The sequence below is a fragment of the Strigops habroptila genome, chromosome Z (genome assembly GCF_004027225.2).
Source record: "Strigops habroptila isolate Jane chromosome Z, bStrHab1.2.pri, whole genome shotgun sequence".
NCBI classification, from domain to species: domain Eukaryota; kingdom Metazoa; phylum Chordata; class Aves; order Psittaciformes; family Psittacidae; genus Strigops; species Strigops habroptila.
Window position 1 is genome coordinate 6,496,839 of NC_044302.2, and position 11,730 is coordinate 6,508,568.

Below are 11,730 nucleotides of genomic sequence, written 5' to 3' on the forward strand. Positions count from 1 at the left end.
TGTGTGGTGCTTAAATAATGATAATAATTTCTTAAAATAAATACCTGTATCTCAACTTCACCAGCAGTGACAGGTAATGCAAGTTATTTTTGTTGTTGCCATAAACCCTTTTAAATAATCATGGCTTACTCTGCAAAGTTAAATCACCATATTCTCATCTTCATTTCAGCTTCCTGTGAAAGTGGTGATGAATAAATCCTTCAGCATAGCCCCTTGGGGTCTATGGTACATTACAAAGATCCAGTATTTAGCAGATATAGCCAAAAATAGACTGGGAAACGTCAAATCTGTTGAGACACTTAGATTTTAGCTATTGGTGGTTCCCCTCAAAAGAGCCATGGACTTAAACATCTGTGAACTTATGTTCAGATTCAGATCTGTTTTTATTTTACAGCTTCCTCTTATCTTTGTAAGCAGAACCAAAACCATGGTTTCAAGTCTCTTTTGTCCTGAGGATTAGATGTGTGGGCTTGAAACTAAATCCAAATTTGGTGGCTTAGGCTTGTGCTAGTTTAATTTTTTTTTCCTTTTTTTTTTCTTCCTTTTTTTTTTTTTTTTTTTAATATGAAACAAAGTATGAACACCACCTTAGCAGCTGGCCATACAAGCTGCCATTTTAGCATAGCTAAATTAGGATTCTCAGTTTATGTGTAAAATTGGTCCTCAGGAAAGGGAAGAACACAAGGTGCTGCCCTGAGACAGTTGGCAGGTGGAAGGTTGACATAGTATTTTCCTCCAAGCTTATGCCAGGCCCCTCAGTCTGGACTTGAAACTGAGTGCTGGTATGATAACATGATTACTGTTAGAGCAAAGGCTGCTTACAGCAGAGGACAGCAGTTGCATGCATGAAGGAATCATCAGATGCACTAGCCATTTTGAGTTATAAGCAAGCGTGTAGACAGGAAATTTGTAACTGCAGTTGGTTTTCTGCAGAAATTGTTGTACTCTATTACATTCTTTTCACAGCAACATTAGGGAGTTCTTTTAATTAGACATCTTTCAAAATTGGTTTTAAAAAGCGTATTCTTCTCGGTTTACAAACAAGCACTGGAGCCAGGCTAGTGGTTTTACTTTACATGGTTGTGGGAAATTGTTTAATTCTCCTTTCTGAGTCCTCTTTCTCTAGGTCAGCAGCCAGCAGTGAGGAACATTAAGTAAAAATAAAACTCCTATTTTTAGTGCAGCTACATAATGCCCTATTTATAATACTGAAATTTCAGCTACTACCTGGCCCCTTTCAGTTCAATGAACCATCTCTCCTCTGTTGGCCCTCAGGGCTTTTTTTTTCACACCTGCCCCATTCAATTCTTTTGCAGTTATTTTTATAGATTTGGGGATGCTTTTCCAAGAGGGCTCTTCATTCTGCACAGTGCTGACAGCTATCAGTTCCAGTAATTTGACTAGAAGTAGGGGCAAGTAGCAGCTAGCAGGGGATACTCTAAACTTGGCATAATTCCTCCTCAAAATTTTAACACCATGGGACTCTCGGGGGCAAAAAAAAAAAAAAGAAGAAAGAAGCTGCAATCATAATGATGTATCAGTTTCTGCATCGTCCACATAAATGTTTGCTTCTGGTTTCAATCCCTCATGACTACTGAAAATAAGATACTTTAACTTCATTTTCCTCAGGGTGATACATGACAGTCATTTTCTGTTTTTCCCCTTTCGTAGAAATTTTAACACATCTCACCACACTAACAATAGGGCAGTGAGAGGGAGACAAAGAAGAGCATATACATAAGCATCTCATGGATAGTCAGTAAGCTACCAACTATTTGGAAGTGAAATTGTTAAAGATATGTTGAAAACCTCAGAGTCTAGCAGAAGTCTGGGGTTTGGGGAAGTAAAAGATGGTGCTTAGCACAGGACCTTAGGAAAAATGCATTAGTGCGAAGGCGATTTTAACCCTGCCCGCAGTCTTGGAGATAAGGCAGTGATTGTAACAACAGGAATAGTCCCAAAATATGTTCTTCAGCTCAAAGAGTTAGGAGGAAATGTTGACGTGCTGCTGGGCATGCAGCCATCACAGAGTGGAGTTCAAACTGGTTTATCACTCTGGTAAAGCCAAAATGCAGAAAAAAATCCCAGTTAGAAGCAGCTTATGGAACCAGATAGACCCTCTTATCCAACGGGGACCAAGCACTGCAAATAACTTCTGTAAAACATTTTATTTATTTCCTCCGTATGATGTATCCCGCCTGAAAGAAATGAAATGGCTTGTAAACCTGCTGCTTTTCAACTGGGTTGAGTCATGCTGGAGACTGACGAGGAGTTGGATGGGGGCGGAGGAGGCGGCAGTGTAATTCTGGTAATGTGGAAACCCTGTCATTGTGTGGCAAAGTTTTGAGTTTTAAGAGCCATGATTATGCTTGAAAGAAATTTTTTGCAGGATATTTACGATACGTGATGCCAGATGCACCGTGCTGAGCTGGGCTGTGTTGGAAACTGGATAACTGGGTTGAGCAGGTAGTTAGCCAGGCATGGTTGGTTGTTATAATGGAGGCAGCAAAGTCTGATGGCTGGAAAGAGCTGTTCTTTAGGAAGATGGGGAGCTGCTTTAAAGAGGCAAAAATAATGTAAAACCACAATTTAAGGGAAAAAACCCAACCAAGCAACAAACCCTGTAACCCATGCTGCTTCACAGCGTTCAGTGTCAGCAGTACAGAACACTTCATATGATTAGATTCCATATACATATAGCTCTGTATCTCATGAAATTTCAGGTGTCTTCGGAACAACAGCAAAAAAAAGCTATTGTTTCTTTGTGTCCTGTTTCATGTCCTTATTTGAATACAGCTCCAAAGAGAATTTCTCCTTCTCAGAGAGCTACCCCCCCTTCTTTAATATGCTTTTTTAAATATCAGAATAAATTATAAAAAGTGAAAAATAAGTAAGGTATAAATAAAAGAGAAAAAAACCCCAATCTTACGGCTGCTCTCTCTCAAAACCTTCACTTTTAGTTGGGTAAAAGCTTCCTTTTGGAGAGAAAGGCAACGGTTGCAATGAGGTTAGGTGGGATAAATGTGTAATTCTATTATATTTAGTATTGCAGTATCTGTGAGAGGAGAGAAAAGTGGCAAAGTAGAGATAGATACACAGAAAAGGAATATTTGAGGGTTGTCAGTGCCTGCTTGAGGAGAGACCACACGAGTGAATGAGGTAAATAGAGGGCAGAAATAGAAAATGTGAAAAAGTGGTAGGGTGAGAAGAGCCTTTTGGATAATGTCCACAGGGTATGGAGGGAGGAGGAGGAAGAGTAGGCTACTGGGCATAGCTCTGTGAAGAAAGGCAGGGGAGAAGCCCACTGGGTACACAGCTGTGTCCCAAACTGAAGTTTTAGTGAGAGATGGATAACTTGTGATGTCAAATGCATTGATGGGGGTTTGTAGGAGAAGGCAATGTCAGGTCTTAAATTAAAAAGGCCATCAGTGATGCCTGTGACGGCTGTTTTAGCAGAAGCTGGAAGATGCCTTTCCGTAGACCTGAAGCAGAGACTGCTCTGTGCTCACAACTTCCTGAGTGAAGAAACTCCCATTTTTAACCTTCTTTACCTTTAACAAGTTATGATCGTTTCATATCTTGTAACAGACATCCTCCAGCTATTCATTAAATGACTAATATTTTTGCACTTTATACAGTCATAAGGTGTGTTAGATGTGACCATTCCTGGCAGAGCTCCAAACCCCCTCTCTGCAAAAAAGCATTTGTTTGCCTTCTACTTACTAACAATCGATGGAATGAAGATGCTGCTATAGTATTTTTTGAAATATGCGGAGTGTTTACTGCAGCATAACACATTCACAACTCTCTGCATTCTCCTAGATAATTTTTCTTAATGACCAACACCTTCCTCCTTCCTGATCTCCCTTCATTCACCTTTCATTTTGAGTAGAATCCTTTACAAAGCAATCAGCTAGATCTAACCCAAGTACAAATATGCTACGTTAGGGCATTGTTCTTCTGTTTTTCCTGAAGTTCCCCCCTACCCCATTATTTAATGCAAACCCGTTTGATACCTCTTGGCTTTGTGCTTCATGGTGCATACATGTGGTATAGCCTTTCAATTATTTCTGTGTATTTAATGTCAGTATCTCTTTTTGGCTTTTCATAAACTTTGCAAACAGTTCCAAACTGGTGAATTTTTCAAAACTGGTGCTTTACTTGTTTTTAAAGCCTTTAGTGCCAACTTTGTATAGCTACATCTGCATTTGCCATTAAACATGTTCATTTGGAGACTGGTTTAAGACAGGAGACAAGTAATAAGGAAAACATGGAATTTAGAGACAGCACGATCATTGCCTTCGTTTATGCTAGAGAAGAACAGTTCATGGAGGCAGTGATGGCTTCAAATATTGTCTTTGAAGGAAAACTACTGTTGCTGTAGATCATAAAATGTGACAATAAAATGAGAATACACTGCTTGCTTTTGCACACATGCATTCTGCCTGCTGTGGATGAAAGGTCATGACAATGAATAAAGTAGTGAAAACAGTTTGCATCCCGGTATCATTGATTCGTTAAGGTAGCTACTGCACTGGATGGGATTGAAATTATCTGTCCATAAGCAGAGGGAGTATTGATAAACACAGAGCATGAATAATTTCTTATGTTGGTATAACTGTTCAAGGTTGTCTGTTTCTTGGACACGAACAGAATAGATTGGTTTTGTTCCCTGTGAAAAGGGGCCACTGCCTATCTGTTAGGTTGTATTAGCCACCGTTATAAAATTAAACTGGGTGAAATTCCACCAGGAAGGTAACTGATCCACCGTTTCTGGTGTATGTGAAGAATATGACTGGAGCACTGCTTCAGTTTTTGCTTTAAAAGTCTTTTTTTTTTTTTTTTTTAATTAGTTTCCAAAAATTAATAAGATACAGGAGAAATACAAATTCCTTTTGTTATTTGAATATGTATGAGAAGGAGAAAACTATCTTAGGAGGTGGCAGCAAATAAGAGAGAATCTTATTCACAGGAAATTGGGAGCACAGTTCAAAGAATATATAGAAGAAAGTCAGCAGCATTGAAGCAGCTAGAAAGGAATGTGATGAGAGAATACTGTGCTAATAATAAATAGAAATACAATACTACTGCAACCAGTAATAACACAGAAAACAGTATGTAACTGTCTTCCACTGAGATGGAGATAATGAAGGAAAGATGAAGCAGAATGTAAGCTTGAGGTACAAACTGTGGCTTCAGAATCCAGAGATTGTTCATTAAGTATCTTGGAAACTGAGAGCCTTCGAGATACTGCCACTTCCTGGAATTGTTTTGTAAAAATTAAAATACCAAATTAAACTGCAGAGAGAAAACTGTTCTTTATAATTTGTCTTAAAATTAGGAATCTCAAAAATTACTTCCCATCCTATCCAGAGAAATTCTGACTTGTATTCAATGAAACTAGTAGGTCAAGAAGCATAAACTTATCTTGAAAGTAGGTAACACGGCAGTATTATATCTATGACAGGTTACTATCATTCCAATCATTTTGATAGTGTATTAACAAACTGCTTAGCAGGCAACTGCAGGTTGATCTCAGAACACGTTAAATTCACAGATTCAGTTGACAGATAATACAGTCCTAAAATCCTTGCTCTGCTGAAAGACAATATGGCTAACTGAATGAATCTACCAGAGAAAGACTTACTGGCCGTGCTGACAACATAATTGAACTTAATGGGAAATAAATAATAAATATTTTATGATAACATACAAGGTGTCCTTCGTCTTTGCTGTATGCTGAAAATAAATGATGAAAGATATTGCTAGAATGTTATGGTTTGCTACCATCTATGTTTAGAATATAAGGTACTGCTTTATTGTGTGCTCTCCAGGTTTTCAATTCTAAATCTGGTGTTTCTGAATAGACTTGGGTTCTGAAAATCTGAATGATTGCTGTAATTTGCAAGAGCAATTTTGTAATCCCATTTTGCAATCTAGGTGGTGAAAAATTCATTTTGTGGAAGACAGAACAAGGTATGAACTTACATTTCAGGAAAAGCTTTCTTTCCATCACTGAATATTTTGGTACCCATATCAAAATAATAAAACACGAGCAGTACGTGAAGACAGACATGCAGGAACCTCTGAGCACATGCAGAGAACCTGGTTTTCTTCAAAGGACTGGGGATCCCAACGTCATTAAAATGCCACGAAAGGCTTTGGTTTTGAATACTGGTTTGGAACTCCGCCAGAGCAAGAATAAAACCAATGGTGAACAGGGAGGACTTGCAAAAGGTAGACCCCCAAAATCCAGGCATGATGTTCTAAACACCAACTTCTTCTTCACTGGCACATTCTTGCCCTTTCAGCTGAAGACCTGAAGACTGGTCTGGGATTCCTGAGTGTTCTGCTGTCCAGGACCCTGTATAATCTGCATGGCTTTCCTTTGCTCTTTTTCTTATCTTTATACTCTTTTGAAGAGAAAAAATATCTAATTCATATAGTGATTTTCTGCTTCTGCATGGAGATTATGCATTCTTGAGCACGTGGCTCTGAGGGAGTAAGCTTGAAGTAGTAGGCAGCAAAGACTTATTTGTTCCTCCTGTTCCAAATGCTTAGTCATTAAAATGCACCAGCCTTAGAAAATTTTATGTGTGAAAATTTTGTAATGTTGTGAGGCAATAGTATTTCTTCAGTGAAGCATGGTTATAAAGGGTAAAAGCCGCTGTGCCAGGAAAACTTCCAGTTGGTTAAGTAGGATTTTTCCCTCAAGAGTAGTTCTGAATCCAGTCTGTTTCTGCAGGCCCTTTTTCTGCCACTGTTTCATGTTTTGCGTATGCTTAAGTAGGATTTGTCTGTTCTGCTGCTGGATATCCCAGGCTCTAAAGGTTCTCACTTCGTCTGGGCAAGTGGAGAAAGCAATGAAATTAGCAGGTGTGTGTCTCCTTTAATTCAGCTGTGGAAAAATCCTACTGCTCCATCAATTTGAATGATGGCTTTAGACAAGAAATTATGTTTATTTTCTTCCCAGTCATCTTCCTCATTGTTAAAGGACAGGTGAGTAGCTACTGTTTCACTGCTGGTAATGCTCACTGCAGCACAGAAAATTAGCTTTAAGTAGGTGTATTTCTGAAATGTATGTTTTTAAGTCCCTGTCAGGGACTGGAATTTATTTGCTGTAATGGTTTTAGTTACTAGTTAATGTATTTTTGTGTTTTATTGTTGGGACCTGTGTCACAAATACCCGTGGCTCATCAAAAGGTGCTCTCTGCATCTTTTGCATGGTAAAATTTGTGCAAAAATTAGGCTTGTACACAAACTCGTATTTGTCAGGCTTTTTTAGTTTGAAATGAGAACTGGCCTATGGTTCCAAAAGCTGTTGTCCCGTTTGAAAATGGTTAAACTGAATTGCAGAATTTACTCTACACAGAAATGAAATTAAAGCAGATAAACATCCTCTTCACTTACTGCTCCTGTCAGGTTCTTCATTGATGATAGCACATTAAGAGGAACATGCTATTCACTGTTTCTTTTCTGTTAATGTAAAGCAGTTACTCTTGATTGGAATTCGGGAAAAGCAGTGACATTTCTAGGGAAGTATTCCTGACCTGATACTTAATGCCCCTGAAACCGTATAATTCTCATGCGTTGAACTGAATATTATCTTTTTCTAAGCTCTCTTAGTTTTGAGCTTTTCCCCCTTTTCTGTATCTCCATTACTGTGTATAAACCCAAATAAACACAAATTAAGGTATTAAGTGCGCTTGATACAAAGATGTGCCATAGGAAACTTTCTCTGTTTCCTGACCTTGTAAGAATTACATACCACGTTGTGATGTTGCCACTGCGACTTTCTAGACTAATGTGCTTCATTTTGTTTCTCAGGCAGTATGCAACAACCTCTGTTTCTCCTTTCTGCTTTTCCTTCTGATATTTTGCTATAATTCTGGAGAGGGAGGGATTGGACCCATTTTTGGACAATCATCACAATTCCCTGTAAAGGTGAGTTTTTGCATTCTCCCTCAAATGTGTGCACATATTACAGGTTTATTAACCTTTAAGGTAGAATTTCTCTTGCGCAATGGTGTGTAAGGTGCATAATGATAGAGGCCAGCCCTTGTAACCTTTCTGCTCTTCCTAGGTACACAGCTTTAATGAGCAAGTGTTAGGTCTTTCATGTCCTGGCTGTTTGTCTTAGTGCTGTTCTGTTTCCCAGTGTATCTGTAATATTGATTATAGCAGCCACCAAGGCATGTTGAAATGATCAGTGTAAACTACTATAATTGCTGAAGGAACAATGTGTGTGGATGTGTTTTGCCTCCACAACAGTCTCTCCCCTAACATATTTGCTGATTTCAGACACGTGAGGTACCAAGCCAGGTAAGCTGCTTTCCTTGGGTAGTTATGCGTCATGCCTAATTTTTTCCCAGCTTCTCCTTGAGCTGGCAGTGATTCCAGAGGCAACAAAGCAGTTCATTGACAATCATCCAGGAAGAATGGCTTTGTTTTCTTTATTAAACTGTGAGTTTATAAGACAGAGACTGGAATGGGCTTAGTTCTAGTAAGTTAGAACAGCCTAGAGGGTTTTCTGTGCTATACCAGCAATCTCCTGTGTACCAATGGTAACATCCCTACTGCAGTGTAAATCGCCGGGTAGCTCAGCGTACCTTTTATTTAGCTGAATATAAATAAACAGCAGGATACTTGAAAGAAATAACACTCCAGAGAAAACACAATCCTAGTGCAATTAGAGCATTTCTATTTAGATAATTGCTCACTGAAATTATAAGCTTGCATCTAATCCTCAAAGGATATAGAAAATTGGCAGTTCCAGGATGATCTGGTGCTTTCACTCTTTTTTCCCTGCTAATACATGAATGTCATTGTTTCACAAACCCTAAATGCTGATTATTATTTTTTTTTTTTGGCTTTCTTTCCTGCTATAGGGTGATACTGAAAATGACAAAATAGCAAACGATGCCCTAGAGATAATCTAATTTTTGAGGGAATCTGTGTAGAGGAGTGATAACAAGCATGGTAATTTACTGCTGCTTGAAACAAAAACATGATCTCATGCAGTTACAGAGGGGCTTGCCCTAATTATGGGTGCAGACAGGGTGGTCACTAGGGTATTGGTGAGACAGGCAGTAATCTCCACAAACAAGTATTTACCTCAGTGAGACTGTTCTCTCCTATCCTCTCTTTTATAGGACTACGCTTTTTGTGACTATTTTTTCCCCCATTTCTAAGAACTGTAGCTTGGTGCTTAGGCTGGGAGGTAGAAATAGGGTTCTGTGCCTGACTGTCCTGTTTGGGTGTGAGTTTAGGCAGGTTAATTTCATTTCTTTCCATCTTTTCCCATGTCTGTATAGTGCGGATTACTAGCCATGGATAGAGTGCTTTGAGTTACTTCACATGCTTTAATTTGGTTTCTATCTGTCTTTGCTTTTCTGCTACTGTTATTTTAATTTTTTTTGAAATCCTTAAATTTTATCCTAAACTGAAACCCTTGAAAGCCAAATAATTGGGAGTACAAAGAGACTTCCCTATTATACAACTCAGCAGAGTCCTCTGAAAAAATAGCGGTTTGGGCTGAAAGAAACTGTTTTTAAATACTGATGTGTAAAACAAATTTTCCCTGTAATCCATGTCACTGCTCTGTGCAGTGGTGTTTTCTTAAATGTCTCCTCAGTTCTCGGTGTGCAACGCATTTTATGAGACATATTTGCACTTGCAGTTTATGGAAACGCTTACTGCTTTGAACACCTGCCAAAAAGCAGAATTTTTAAGGATGGAACTAGAATAAAGATCTTAGGGTATGTTGCAGTTCATCAGATTAAAATGAGAAGTTTTTAAAAATAACATTTCAATACATTAATTACTGAAAAATGATTGAATTAATTGATAAAGCAAAAAGTGAAGCTGGTGAAGATGTGTACGAAGTGCCCTTTTTGGTAATGAAAACTAGCTCTGTATTTACATGAGAAGATTCCAGATCAGAAAAATCAAATGCTCCCCTGTGTATGAAATATTTATTGGCTAGAGGAGTAAAATACGCCTTGAAATAACTTGTTCTCTATGCAATTTTTCCTGCGTATTCCACAGCTCTGATTTTTTTCACAAATACATGGGAAAAGGGTGTGTATCCATATGCAATTTCTGTGCGCTAGGCCTTTTCCCCAGCTCTTTAACATTTAAGGGAAGGGAAAAAGTGGGTGGGAAGTACGGGGGCAGTTTGAGAAGGCGCTCTTTAAATGGTATGGGACTGTGTCATTCTGTCTTATAAATTACATCCTCAAACCATCATTTACTTCTTAATCCCCTTTTGAATGATGAATATTCATCTAATCTGTTCCTGGTTCTCCATGTAACTCCCGTCACTGAAGAACATCTTTACACAGCCACAGAAAGGCACTCTAAATTTCACTTCTCAGGACCACTGTGGCTTAGATTCACAGTGGCCTGCTCTGCTTGTTTTGAACAAGCCTGGAAGGTCTGGGTGCTGGAGGAGATTAAACTGCTTATTGTCCTTTCCATGCTAGGGTCTGATAATGGCACATACCAGCTCCAGTCCCTAGCATAAACTAAAACCGATACAGACTAAGCCTCTGCCACGAAGGACTGTTTTTATTGATTCAGAATTGATAAAAACAGTGTGACAGTCTGCTCAGGATCCTCCCTGTTCATGGTCTGTTTGACACTCCCACGTGGGTGCAGAGTAGAAGCCACAACAATTGGGGATTCTTCTGAGCTGAGGAAGTGCTTGTTGACAAATTTCCTTGATTTTAATTTTGAATCATGCTGTTAGATCAGGGCACAGCAGACTTAATGGCTGATGAAGTCATCCACATTTTCCTTTGTTGCTTGTGGTCTGCTGAGTGTTCACTTGTATTACTGCAGGACACAAGTTTATGAAGTTGATGTGTTGTTATCAAAGCCTTTTAGTGTGGCCATTATACACCTCTTTTTTTTTTTCTCCTCTTTAGCAGTCAGCCATCTGCAAGAGCTGTTTATTATATCTAAATGATTGTGATAGCATTCATTTAGGGTATAAACAATAGCAGAGCTGGTTTCATTAGCAAAGGGCATGCAGAATCAATGACTAGGTCTGATTCCTTCATTCTTGATCTTTTATCAGTATAATTCATGTTGAAGTTGTTAGCTTCTGATTTACTTGAGCTCAAGTGAAAACAGATACAAATCCACAGACTGACACTATTTGTGTTGATAGGAAACCATTTATATTGCTGCCACATTGTTGGGGATTTTTATTACAGTGGCAGTGAATGAAAGCCAGAGTAAATCATAAATTTCACTACCTATAATATGTGAGAAACTGAGACATCTTACAGTAGCAGCCTTAAAGTAATTCACAACAGTCATTTATCTTCATTGTCTTCTACTGAGATCGGCTGAACATTTTTAATATACATAGCTTTATTTGGCACTGATTATAAAATAGTGTTACCTTTCTTAGTGCCAAAACACTCTTCACTGATTATACAGTATTTGTCCCAGAGAGAAAAACAGTAGAAGGGCTCCCATGGCAAATTTTTATTCCTGTAGCTTCTCAAAGAATATTAAAAAAAATAATCTAATGAATCTGAACATGAGCTGCCAGATTTCCACATTTCTGCGGGGAGTACATCACAGATGAAGCAGACTTTCTCGGGGGGATTGTACCTCATTACTTGGGAAAGTTAATTGGTAGTGCAAACCCCACAGAAGCATCCACTTCATCTGCAGACACAAGATACCTGAGCTGTCCACAATAACCTCATTTTCTAG